Here is a 10,514-nt window from a genome sequence, read left to right as displayed (position 1 = left end):
CTGTCATTTCTAGCTGAAACAGAATGACAAATCTGTTATATCACGCAGCATGTACTGTATGCCCAATTTGTGGGTGCCCAGTCGCTAGCACCATTGCCAGTGTTTGACTTGCTGCTCATCAAACCTGGCATTAACCCTAGTAACCACAGCATATGCAATGAAGCAGTGGTAGGTCACTCCGACCTTCGTTATATCGCTCAATGTGTGCCCAAGATCCAATACGTCAGCCCACCATATCGGCTGGATCCACATTGTCCCAGTGTGTACCCAGCTTTAGAAAGTCACTGCAAAGCCAAACTGCTAAAAACAATTGGGAGAGCCATTTGAAGACCGGTGGAGAAGTTGTCCATAGCAACCAGATTCAGTCCATCATTTTATAGTGCAAGAGTAGGCAACCTGTGGCACTATACATCCCAGCAGGCCCGGTCAGTTCTGCTGCTAGTGAAACTGTGGAAGGGGATGTGGGAAAGTGTCGTTCCACAGTAGCTGGCATGAACAGGTTGTCTACCCCTGCACTAGGTTGCCTAGTATCTGGTGCTATGGGTAACTTAATCAGCCTCAAGAATGTTTGATACATCTCCCTCCTAAGCTGCCTTATGGGAGGATAGGGACTCTTGCAACAAACCTTGCTAGATATAAATGCAGGCTTAGGAACATTGTGCTCCAACCCAATTTTAATAAATAGCTGCAAAACAGATAGAGGTGAACATTCAGAGTTGATCGCTCGCTAGCAGTTTTTAGCAGCCCTGCAAACGTATTGCCGCCGCCCACTGGGGAGTGTATTTTCGCTTTGCAGAAGTGCGAACGCTTGTGCAGCGGAGCACCTGCAAAATCTTTTTGTGCAAAACAAGACCAGCCCTGTAGTTACTCTTCGTGTGTGTTGATTCTAACGACGGAGGGACGGGTTTTGACATCACACACCCTCCCAGCGAACGCTCAGCCACGCCTGCGTTTTTCAAAACACTCCTTGAAAACGGCCAGTTGTCACCCAGAAATCCCCACTTCATGTCAATCTTCCTGGGTTCGGCCGTGCGACAGGAATGTTCGTTAGATTCTGTGCAAACCCACGATGCTCATTGTACCTGTACAACGCGCCTGCGCATTGCAGTGCATGCGCAGAAATGCCAATTTTTAGCCTGATCGCTGCGATGAGAACAATGGCAAATAGCGGTCAACTCGGAATGACCCCCAGAGCCTCTAAAGTTGGGTGCACACTAAACGAAGTGTCTCAAGCCAATGGAGCAATGTAATTTAGCAACGGATGACCGCTGGGCAAGTGTGACAGTGTGTACACACCGATGTTCAAGATTTGTTAAGATATGGGTCGGAATGATATCTTAGTGTACCCAGCTTTAAGGCAGGGGTTCAAACCTAAAAAGAACAAGGGAGAAGTTGTCCATAGCAACCAGCTTCTAGCATCTGTTAGATAGAATTTACTTGATAAGTGATAACTAAATGTTGATTGATTGGTTGCTACAGGCAACCTCTCCTTGGTCTCTTTAGGTTTGATGCATATGCCCCCTATATAATGCTCCACTGACAGCTTTGTCAAATTGGGGAGGGGTGGAAAAACCTACACTGTCTATCCAATAAGTCTCTTTACAGATCACAGCAATTATATTTGTGCAATAGTGTTCAGGATCACAGCTGCATTTGCACTTATTGTATGTAATACATGACCTGCCGTGTCAGACGCTGGAGGAAATTTGCACATATTATGCAGCCCGCAGGTATCATGGATGCAGAATATCCTTAAATGCACCCAATTTTTAATACAGTGAATTGGTAGAGTTGGAAACTGGGCATGGTTTTTTGTTTGTGATTATGCAATACCCTGCTGCAGGTTTGGACTGGCCCACAGGAGTACAGGGGAAACCACCGGTGGGCCCCACCTCCTGCTCAAAGGATCAGGTTCCAGACGGTGCACTTGGATTATACATATGTTTCCTTATACTGGACTGTGGTGTATTTTCTACAGTGCATTGCTGTTATTAATCTGGTACATTATCATGCATGCATCAGATGAATTTACTGTATATATTTATGAAGCGGCCTAGACGTTGCACTCTCTAATGGTTAGTCAAACCAATGAGGTGGCAGGCCACACCCCTAAACATGGGCCCCTACCACTGCATTCCCCCCGGTGGGCCCTACATGCCCCAGTCCGACACTGCCCTGCTGCAGGAACCCGTGCAGGACTTCTACGGGGCCGCCACAACCCTTGTTTCGAAATTCTTCATTGCTTTGTGGTTCATTCTGCGAGGCAGCTTGTCGTGAGAACCCAGTCACTCCGGGAAACAGACATCACACGCAGGTACCCAAGCCACCCGTAGCTCTTATCTGCCCCAGTGTGGCTGGTAATAGCTTAGGATGGAAAACCAGCCCGGAACATTTATGGAAGCAGCCCTAATTGGGCTGCGGATTGATAAGGGGGTGGAGACTGTTAAGGGGGATGGGATCCCTCCTCCTAGGGCCCGATTGTATGCAATTCCAGCCTTTCTTGCTGCAGACAAGGGGAGGAATGGGAGCACAGGCAGCACAAGAGGTATAACACCTTGTAGCCATGGCAGCATCACTGGATGGCTGAGTTGCTGTACTACAGAGATGGAATAACAGAATGAATGGGGACAATGCAGTGTACTGATTGCAGTGGACTGCCTGTCATGTGGCGAGTGGGGCCACATGACACACAAAACAGGCCCCGCAGCCACGTTGGCTTACCAGGAATATTCCTGCTGAGCCCTATGTCCAACCCACCCCTGGGCGGATGTCTTAAGCCTGGAGAAGTGATAAGTGCAAGATGATAAAAGCACCAGCCAATCAGCTCCAATATGTAAATTGACAGTTATGAGCTGATTGGCTGGTGCGTTATCACCTCACACTTATCATTCCTCCTTGCTTAATACATCTGCCTGTGAGATTTGAGCTAGGGAGTCACACAGTAACTGACTCTTGCTGTATAAAACAGAGCCCCGCACAGTACAAGGGAGACCTTAAACCATCGGTGGCCAACTCGCGTCTCTCAAGCCGCATGCGGCTCGGCCGGCTCCTGGCCACCGCTGCTTGGCACATTACAGTTGTCTCCGGCGGCAGTGTCACTCTTCAATTCAGCGCCGGTCTGTGAGGCAATCAGAGCTCAAGGCTGCCGGACCGCGAGCTTTGATTGACTCACGGACCGGCGTCTAACTGAAGAGACACCGCCGGAGAGGCGCACGCCGTGCTCTCTTCCCTCACAGACAGCAGCAACGTGGTGAGCAACACGGGGGAAGGGGGGGGGGGGTGTCATGTATATCTGGCACTGGGGGCATTGCTGACACTGTGGGGAGATATATATCTGGCACTGGGGGGACAAGTATATCTGACACTAGGGGCAGAGCTGGCACTGTGTGGGGACATGTATATCTGGCACTGGGGGCATCTGTGTACTTGGCACTGTGTGGGGACATGTGTACCTGGCACTGTGGGGACACCCATTTATTGGCATTTTTATATTATGTGGCACTGTACTGGGGCATTATATGTATGTGGCACTGTACATTACTAAAAACGGAGTTATGACGCATGGTCATACTCCTACAAACGTCATACCGAAAGGTGTGTGCACAAAATGGGGTGTGGCTTTGTGAAAACTAGGCCACGTCCCATTTTTGCACATGATAATGGCTCTTGCCCTTGACTACAGATCTTTTCGGTCTCTTCGCCTCTGAGTGGTTGGCCATCCCTGCCTTAAACCATGGTAGTGGTCTCATTTGCAGTGTCCCTGGAGTCTTGGAAGAAATCCAATTTGTTCAGAACTACTCCTAGAACCAAGTGACAGAGAAAGTTGCCTAGAACACGGAGCCACAGAGAAGCCTTAAATCTATAGAAATCCCTCCAGCAGCCAGTCGTAGGAGAAGACTTAAGGCGGTTACACACTGATAGATATATCTGCAGATCAATTGATAACACACTGCCCGATCCATCGGGGACTGATGTCATAAACTGGGCAGGTGTGTACACACACCCACCCAGTTCAGCTGTCAATCACTGCCGGCCACCGCAGCACGTGTATGGGCGGCTGGCTGGTCGCCCGTACACACACAGCAATGCGCCAATATATCGATAGACATATACTGGCCGTCGGCTGTGCTGCAGGCCGACGCGATATGTCTAAACTACGGAGTTCACAGACATACACTGGCCGACGGACTCGTTATATATCGGCCGTTCAATAGAACGGCTGATATATCGGCCAGTGTGTACCCACCTTTAGCCAACTAGAGCTTGTTGCTTTATTGACTGTAGTGAGGCGCTTTTAAAATGCATTTAACAGGGACTGTCCTACTGTCAGCCTGCTTTCACAGCAGAAAATGAAAACTGAGAGGGCTTCTGCTATGTTAAGTAACACAATTGCATGATTGTGACCACTAACTAATCAAATAGCATCTTATCCTACTTGCTCTTGAGTTGCTTGCATGCTGCACCACTGAGAGTGAACTGTGCTATTATAATTTACTGCTTGAACTTCTTCCTTTTTCCTCTGCTGATACCAAAAGGAACTTCTTCATGCTTATCTAATGAACTGAGACTGCTAACCCTGCTTGCTACACCTACCCTGCAGTTGTACTGTGAATGCTAGACAGGATCTATTAAAAGGGAGTAGGACTTCTCCTTTGAGCAGCAGACACTAAATTTAAGGGTTTACACATTTCTAGGTTGAAACTTAAGGACTGAGCTCTAGACTGTTATGCCGCCATCTGATGGACAGTTTATGCAGCACATTACTGTTTAGAAAGATTTGTGGCAGACTTGCCATGGTTAAATCTTGCTGCGAGGTACATTGGTTTCCACAGGGAAATAACGGGGTGTCGAAATGGATCTTGATCCAGGCACCAACAGGCTAATGCATTAGACTGTCCCAGGATGCATTGGGGCCTCCTCTATAACCCCACCTCCAGGCACTGTAAGCTCAGTTTTGTTAACCAGTCTAATGCAGGAGCAGGTAAAAGAAGGTAGATGTCACATAGAACCACGTTCTAACGACAGGAGAAGGGACTAGCGGCTAATGCCGTACAAACCCATAGAAGCTACGTGCGCCAGGGTGGGCGCCCTGTGGAACCAATGTACCTTGCAGAAAGATTTAACCATGGTAAGTCTACCATAAATCTCCTTTTCTGCAGCGGGGTACATTGGTTTCCACAGGGAAACATCGGGGATGTCCTAAAGCAGTTGCTTATGGGAGGGGATGGGCCGTAGAGAAACCCGGCGTCCGAAGGAAGCATCCTGGGAGGTGGAAGTATCGAAGGCATAGAACCTAATGAAATGTGTTCACTGAAGACCATGTAGCTGCCTTGCACAATTGTTCAGCGGACGCACCTTGGCGGCCCGCCCAAGAAGGTCCAATAGACTAAGTAGAATAGGCTTTGAAAGCAGCAGGAGCTGGAGGTCCAGCCTGCGTATAGGCTAGTGCAATCACCATTTTAATCCATCTGGCCAAGGTTTGCTTATTCGCAGGCCAGCCACATTTGTGAAAACCAAACAGTACAAAAAGGGCATCTGACCTCCTGACAGAGGCAGTCCTTTCCACATAAATACAGAGAGCCCTTCCCACATCCAAAGACCGCTCTTTGGAGGATAAATCAGAAGAGATAAAGGCCAGAACCACAATCTCTTGGTTAAAGGTGGAAAGATGACACCACCTTAGGCAAATAACCAGGGCGAGTTCTCAGAACCGCTCGGTCACGGTGAAATATCAGAAAGGGTGGATGACAGGACAGAGCGCCTAGGTTTGACACCATCCTAGCAGAAGCAATAGCCAGTAGGAACAAGACCTTGAGCGCGAGACATTTAAAGGTCCACTGACTCAAGGTTCAAATGGAGACTCTTGCAGGGCATTCAGGCCAACAGATTGGCTCCATGGAGCCACAGGAGGCTGAATCCGTAAAACACCCTGAGTGAAGTATGAAAGTCAGGAATAGACGCAATTTTTCTGGAACCACACCGACAAAGCAGAGATATGAACCTTGAGGGAGGCCAGACAAAGACCTAAATCCAGGCCTTGTTGTAGAAAAGCCAGAAGTCTAGAAGTACTGAATTTGTGTGCATCATATTTCTTAGCAGCACACCAGGTGAAGTAAGAATTTCAGAACCTGTAATAGCTCCGCGCAGATGCCAGTTTGCAGGCCTTCAGCATAGGTTTGGATAACCGCCTCAGAATCCTTTGGCCCTTCGGAGTGAAGCTTCAAGAGCCACACCATCAAAGCCAGTCTGACCAGGTCTAGGTAGACACAAGGGCCCTGAACAAGGAGGTCTGGGAGTTGAGGAAGTAGAAGAGGACGCTCTATCGATAAACCCTGCAGGTCTGAGAACCAATGCAGTCTGGGTCATGCTGGAGCGACTAGACCGTTTTCCTCCTTGTTTGAACTTCCGTAGTACCCTGGGCAGGAGCGACACTGGAGGGAATACGTAGGGCAGCCAAAAGGTCCATGGAATTGCCAGTGCCTTCATGAACGATGCTTGAGGATCCCTGGTTCTTAATCCGAAGACCGGAACTTTGTGATTGTGTCGAGATGCCATCAGGTCTACATCTGCTAGGCCCCAATTCTCCACTAGCGTTGAAAGACTTCCTGATGAAGACTCCACTCTCCGGTGTGCACATCCTGACTGAGGAAATCCGCTTCCCAGTTGAGGACTCCTGGAATGAATACTGCCGATATTGCTGGCAGATGGCGTTCCACCAAAGAATTTGACACTTCCATCATTGCCATGAGGCTTCGAGTGCCACCTTGATGGTTTATGTACGCCACTGCGGTGGCACTGTCTGACAGAACAGGCCTGTTCTGTATCAGAGACAGGGTGAAAGACAAAGCATTGAACACCTCCCGCAATTCCAGAATGTTTATCGGGAGGAGTGATTCCTCCATGGTCAGACCCTGGAAAGAGTGTTGCTCCAAAACCATGCCCCAACCCTTCAGACTGGCGTAGTCAGTAGGACCCAGAAGGGACAGCCCCTGCTTAACTGCTGTTCCCGTAGCCACCAGGTCAGTGGCAGACGAACCTCTGGAGTCAAGGAGATCATGTGAGACCTGATCCAATGATGTAGGCCGTCCCACGTGGAAAGTATTAACCTCTGCAGAGGGTGGGAATGAAATAGAGCTTACTCCACAAAGTTGAAAGCAGACACCATGTGGCCTAGTACCTGGTCCTGTCCTTAAGTTTCAGAACCTTCTGTGGAGACAGAAACAGCCGTTGACAGTGTCCAGTAGTGCCCCCAGGTGCACCATGCTCCGAGCAGGGACCAGCGAGGACTTCTTCCAGTTGTTGAGCCACCAGTGGCTTGTAGGAAGTTTACAGTCAGTTGTAGTTGACTGAGGAGGACATCTTGGGAATTTGCCAGAATCAGCAAGTCATCCAGATACGGTAGGATCCCGACTCTCTGGTGACGGAGATGAACAGTCATCACGGCCATAACCTTGGTGAAGATCCGAAGGGCCATGGCCAGTCCAAACGGCAGAGCCTGGAATGGATAGTGAAAGTTGCCAATAGCAAACCGCAGATATTGCTGATGCGATATGGCAATAGGTGTATCCCAGGATACCATATAGTCTCCAGGTTCCATGGCCAGTACGGGTGGTCTTCAGTATGCCGGCTGCCGGCATACCGGCACTTATTCTCCCTCGTGGAGGTCCACGACCCACCTGGAGGGAGAATAAAATAGTGTGGCGCGCGTAGCGTGCCACCGTGCCCGTAGTGTAGCGAGCGCAGCGAGCCCGCAAGGGGCTCATTTGCGCTCACCACACTGTCGGTAAGCCGGCGGTCGGGCTTCCGGCGCCGGTATGCTGGGCGCCGGGAGCCCGACCGCCGGCATATTGTAGTGAACCCGGCCAGTACAATTGAGCACAGTGTTTCTATATGGAACTTGGACACTCAAACTTGTTCAGTGATTTGAGGTTGAGTATAGGCTGGAAAGACCCATTGGGTTTCGGGAATACAAACAGGGTCGAGTAGTATCCTCTGCCTCTCTGGGACAGAGGTACCAGCAACACCACTCCTGTATCCAGGAGGGAACGCACAACCAGGTGTAGAGCTTGCACCTTCAACGGATCCAAAGGGATAACAGTTGTACAGAACTGGTGAGGGGGACGTCTCTTGAAAGACAATGCATAACCGTGAGAGACAACTTCTCACACCCATGCATCTGAAGTAGTCTTTTTTTTTTTTTTATAAATTTCTTTATTAGACAGCCATAGAGTCACAACATAAGTTACCAGTAATCAATTTGCAGGAGTAGTCAACAGTGACAAATAATCAAGTTCAATAATGAATAAAATACAGAAAATTGAAGGCTGTACAGCTTTTTTTTGTTTTTTTTTGTAGTAGAAGAGAAAGAAAGATAAAAACATTTCACATAGAGTAATATCAACACAGCCGTCTAGCAACAATAGTAGGGGGTATGATTCACCAGGGTGTACCACTATCCCCAACAGTAAGCAACATACATAATATGTAATCTGAATATCACAGCTGTGAGAGAGAAGGAGAGACAGGAAAGGAAAGGACAGAGATAGAAAGTAATGAGAAAGAAATATTACAGAAATACTATAGATAGGTGGTGTATATATTGCCGGGGGGGGGGGGGGGGGGGGGGTTAGTCTGATATATAATCTGGATAAGGAGATGGAATCGTGGTTTTGGGGTGAACACTGTAGTGTGCAGTACCATAACTTTGGAGAGTCAATGTTATAAGTGGAGTCAACTCATGGACCCTGTCCTTTAAAGTACCGAAAATCAGGTAATAATGCCCGCTATCCGACTAGTCCAGTACCACGTTGTGTCCCGGAATACCCTCCAAATACATTCACGTCTATCCATAGGTGAACTCTCTATATAGGTTCCCCACTTTTTATGGAAAAGTATAACTCCATTTTCAATTTGGAAAGTGGCCATTCGTCTCTCACAAAATAGTACGTCTAATAAAGCGGATTCCCATTCTCCTACCATTGGGGCAGTTTTATATATCCAGTGTCTCAGTATCACCTGCTTTGCCACCGTAACCATCACAGTCAGCAGAGGGATCACCGGGGTGAGATCAAATCGTACCAGCCAGGGCGAGAAGTCAGCGAACAGCAGCGGGCTCGCCACTCCAGGAAGAGTTAATTTGAGTAGTCGGGATAAATATTGGAGAATCTTACACCAGAATTGTTTAATTTTTCCACATAACCAGAGATTGTGTGCAAGGGATGCTCCACTTACTCCACATTTAGGGCATGTGCCCGACTCACCCGGGCGGAAGTGTTGTCTTTGGGAGGGGGATATATACATCCTATTTACTGTCCTTAAATGTATTTCTTGTAATGTAGCGGATTTTAGAGCCTTAAGGCATAGGTCAGTGTTCGCAGAGACCCCGCCCATCTCGGGTGCCTCTGGGAGTTCCCTCCGCCAGGAATCAGAGAGAGGGGACCAAGGGGGGGCTGACATCTCAATCAGGTCATTGTAAAGATATCGAATTTTGAAGGGATTTTGTCTGCAAAACGTGAGAGTCTCGAGAATTGTTCGATTAGAGGCCCCTTTGCCTAAGGGGTCACGAAGAGAGTTGACATAATGGCGCACTTGGAGAAACATGAAAAAGTTGGAGTGGGGAAAAGAGAATTTGTCACGTAATTGCATAAAGGAGAGCATCTGTCCATCAGGATCAAAGACATCCTTAATAGTGTATATCCCCTTACATTTCCATGTGTAAAAGTGACAGTTATCCAAAGAGGAGGGGAAATTGGGGTTACCCCATAAGGGTATGTATGGTGACTCAAATGGGTCAGTATGAAATAGTTTATGGATGGAGGTCCAGGCCCTATAGGTATCCCAGAATAAGATATTAGTCTTAACCTCTTGGGGTAGTCCAGATCTCGGCGTGTGAAGTAATGCTGCAGGGGAGTAAGGAGAGAACAGTGCCTCTTCCAGTTCTAGGTTCGTGAATATGTCTGACCGTAGTAGCCAATCTGAGGCGAACTTAAATAGTGCTGATCTGGCGAACATCGTTACATTGGGCATACTCAGTCCGCCTTTTCGTTTATTAACATAAGTTCGGGCTTTGGGCATACGTGGTTTTGAATTTTTCCAGATAAACTTTGAAAATATTTGTGAGCAGAGTAGGGAGTCTTGCTTAGTGATTGTAACAGGGAGCATTTGAAGCAGATAAGCCAGTTTTGGGAAGATAATAGCCTTTATCACCACTATCCTGCCCAACAGAGAAAGTTTAAGATCTTTCCAGGATTCTAATCATGTTTTAATTTGTTGAATAACAGGTGTATAATTAAATAGATATAGCCGGGAGAGTTCCGAGGGAATATAAATACCTAGGTATTTCAGTTTAGTAGGGGTCAGCGTGAATTGGGAAGAGAATTCGGAATTGAGAAGAGGGTCTGCTATGTCAGTCAGAGGGAGTAATTTGGATTTATGGGTATTTATGCGATAACCAGCAAAGGTGCTAAAACAATGTATGGTGTCAAAGATAGCAGGTATCGAAGTGCGGGGGTTAG

This window comes from Pseudophryne corroboree, chromosome 5 (genome assembly GCF_028390025.1).
Source record: "Pseudophryne corroboree isolate aPseCor3 chromosome 5, aPseCor3.hap2, whole genome shotgun sequence".
NCBI classification, from domain to species: Eukaryota; Metazoa; Chordata; class Amphibia; order Anura; family Myobatrachidae; genus Pseudophryne; species Pseudophryne corroboree.
The sequence above is the reverse complement of the archived record's forward strand: the minus strand, read 5'-3'. Positions refer to the sequence as shown.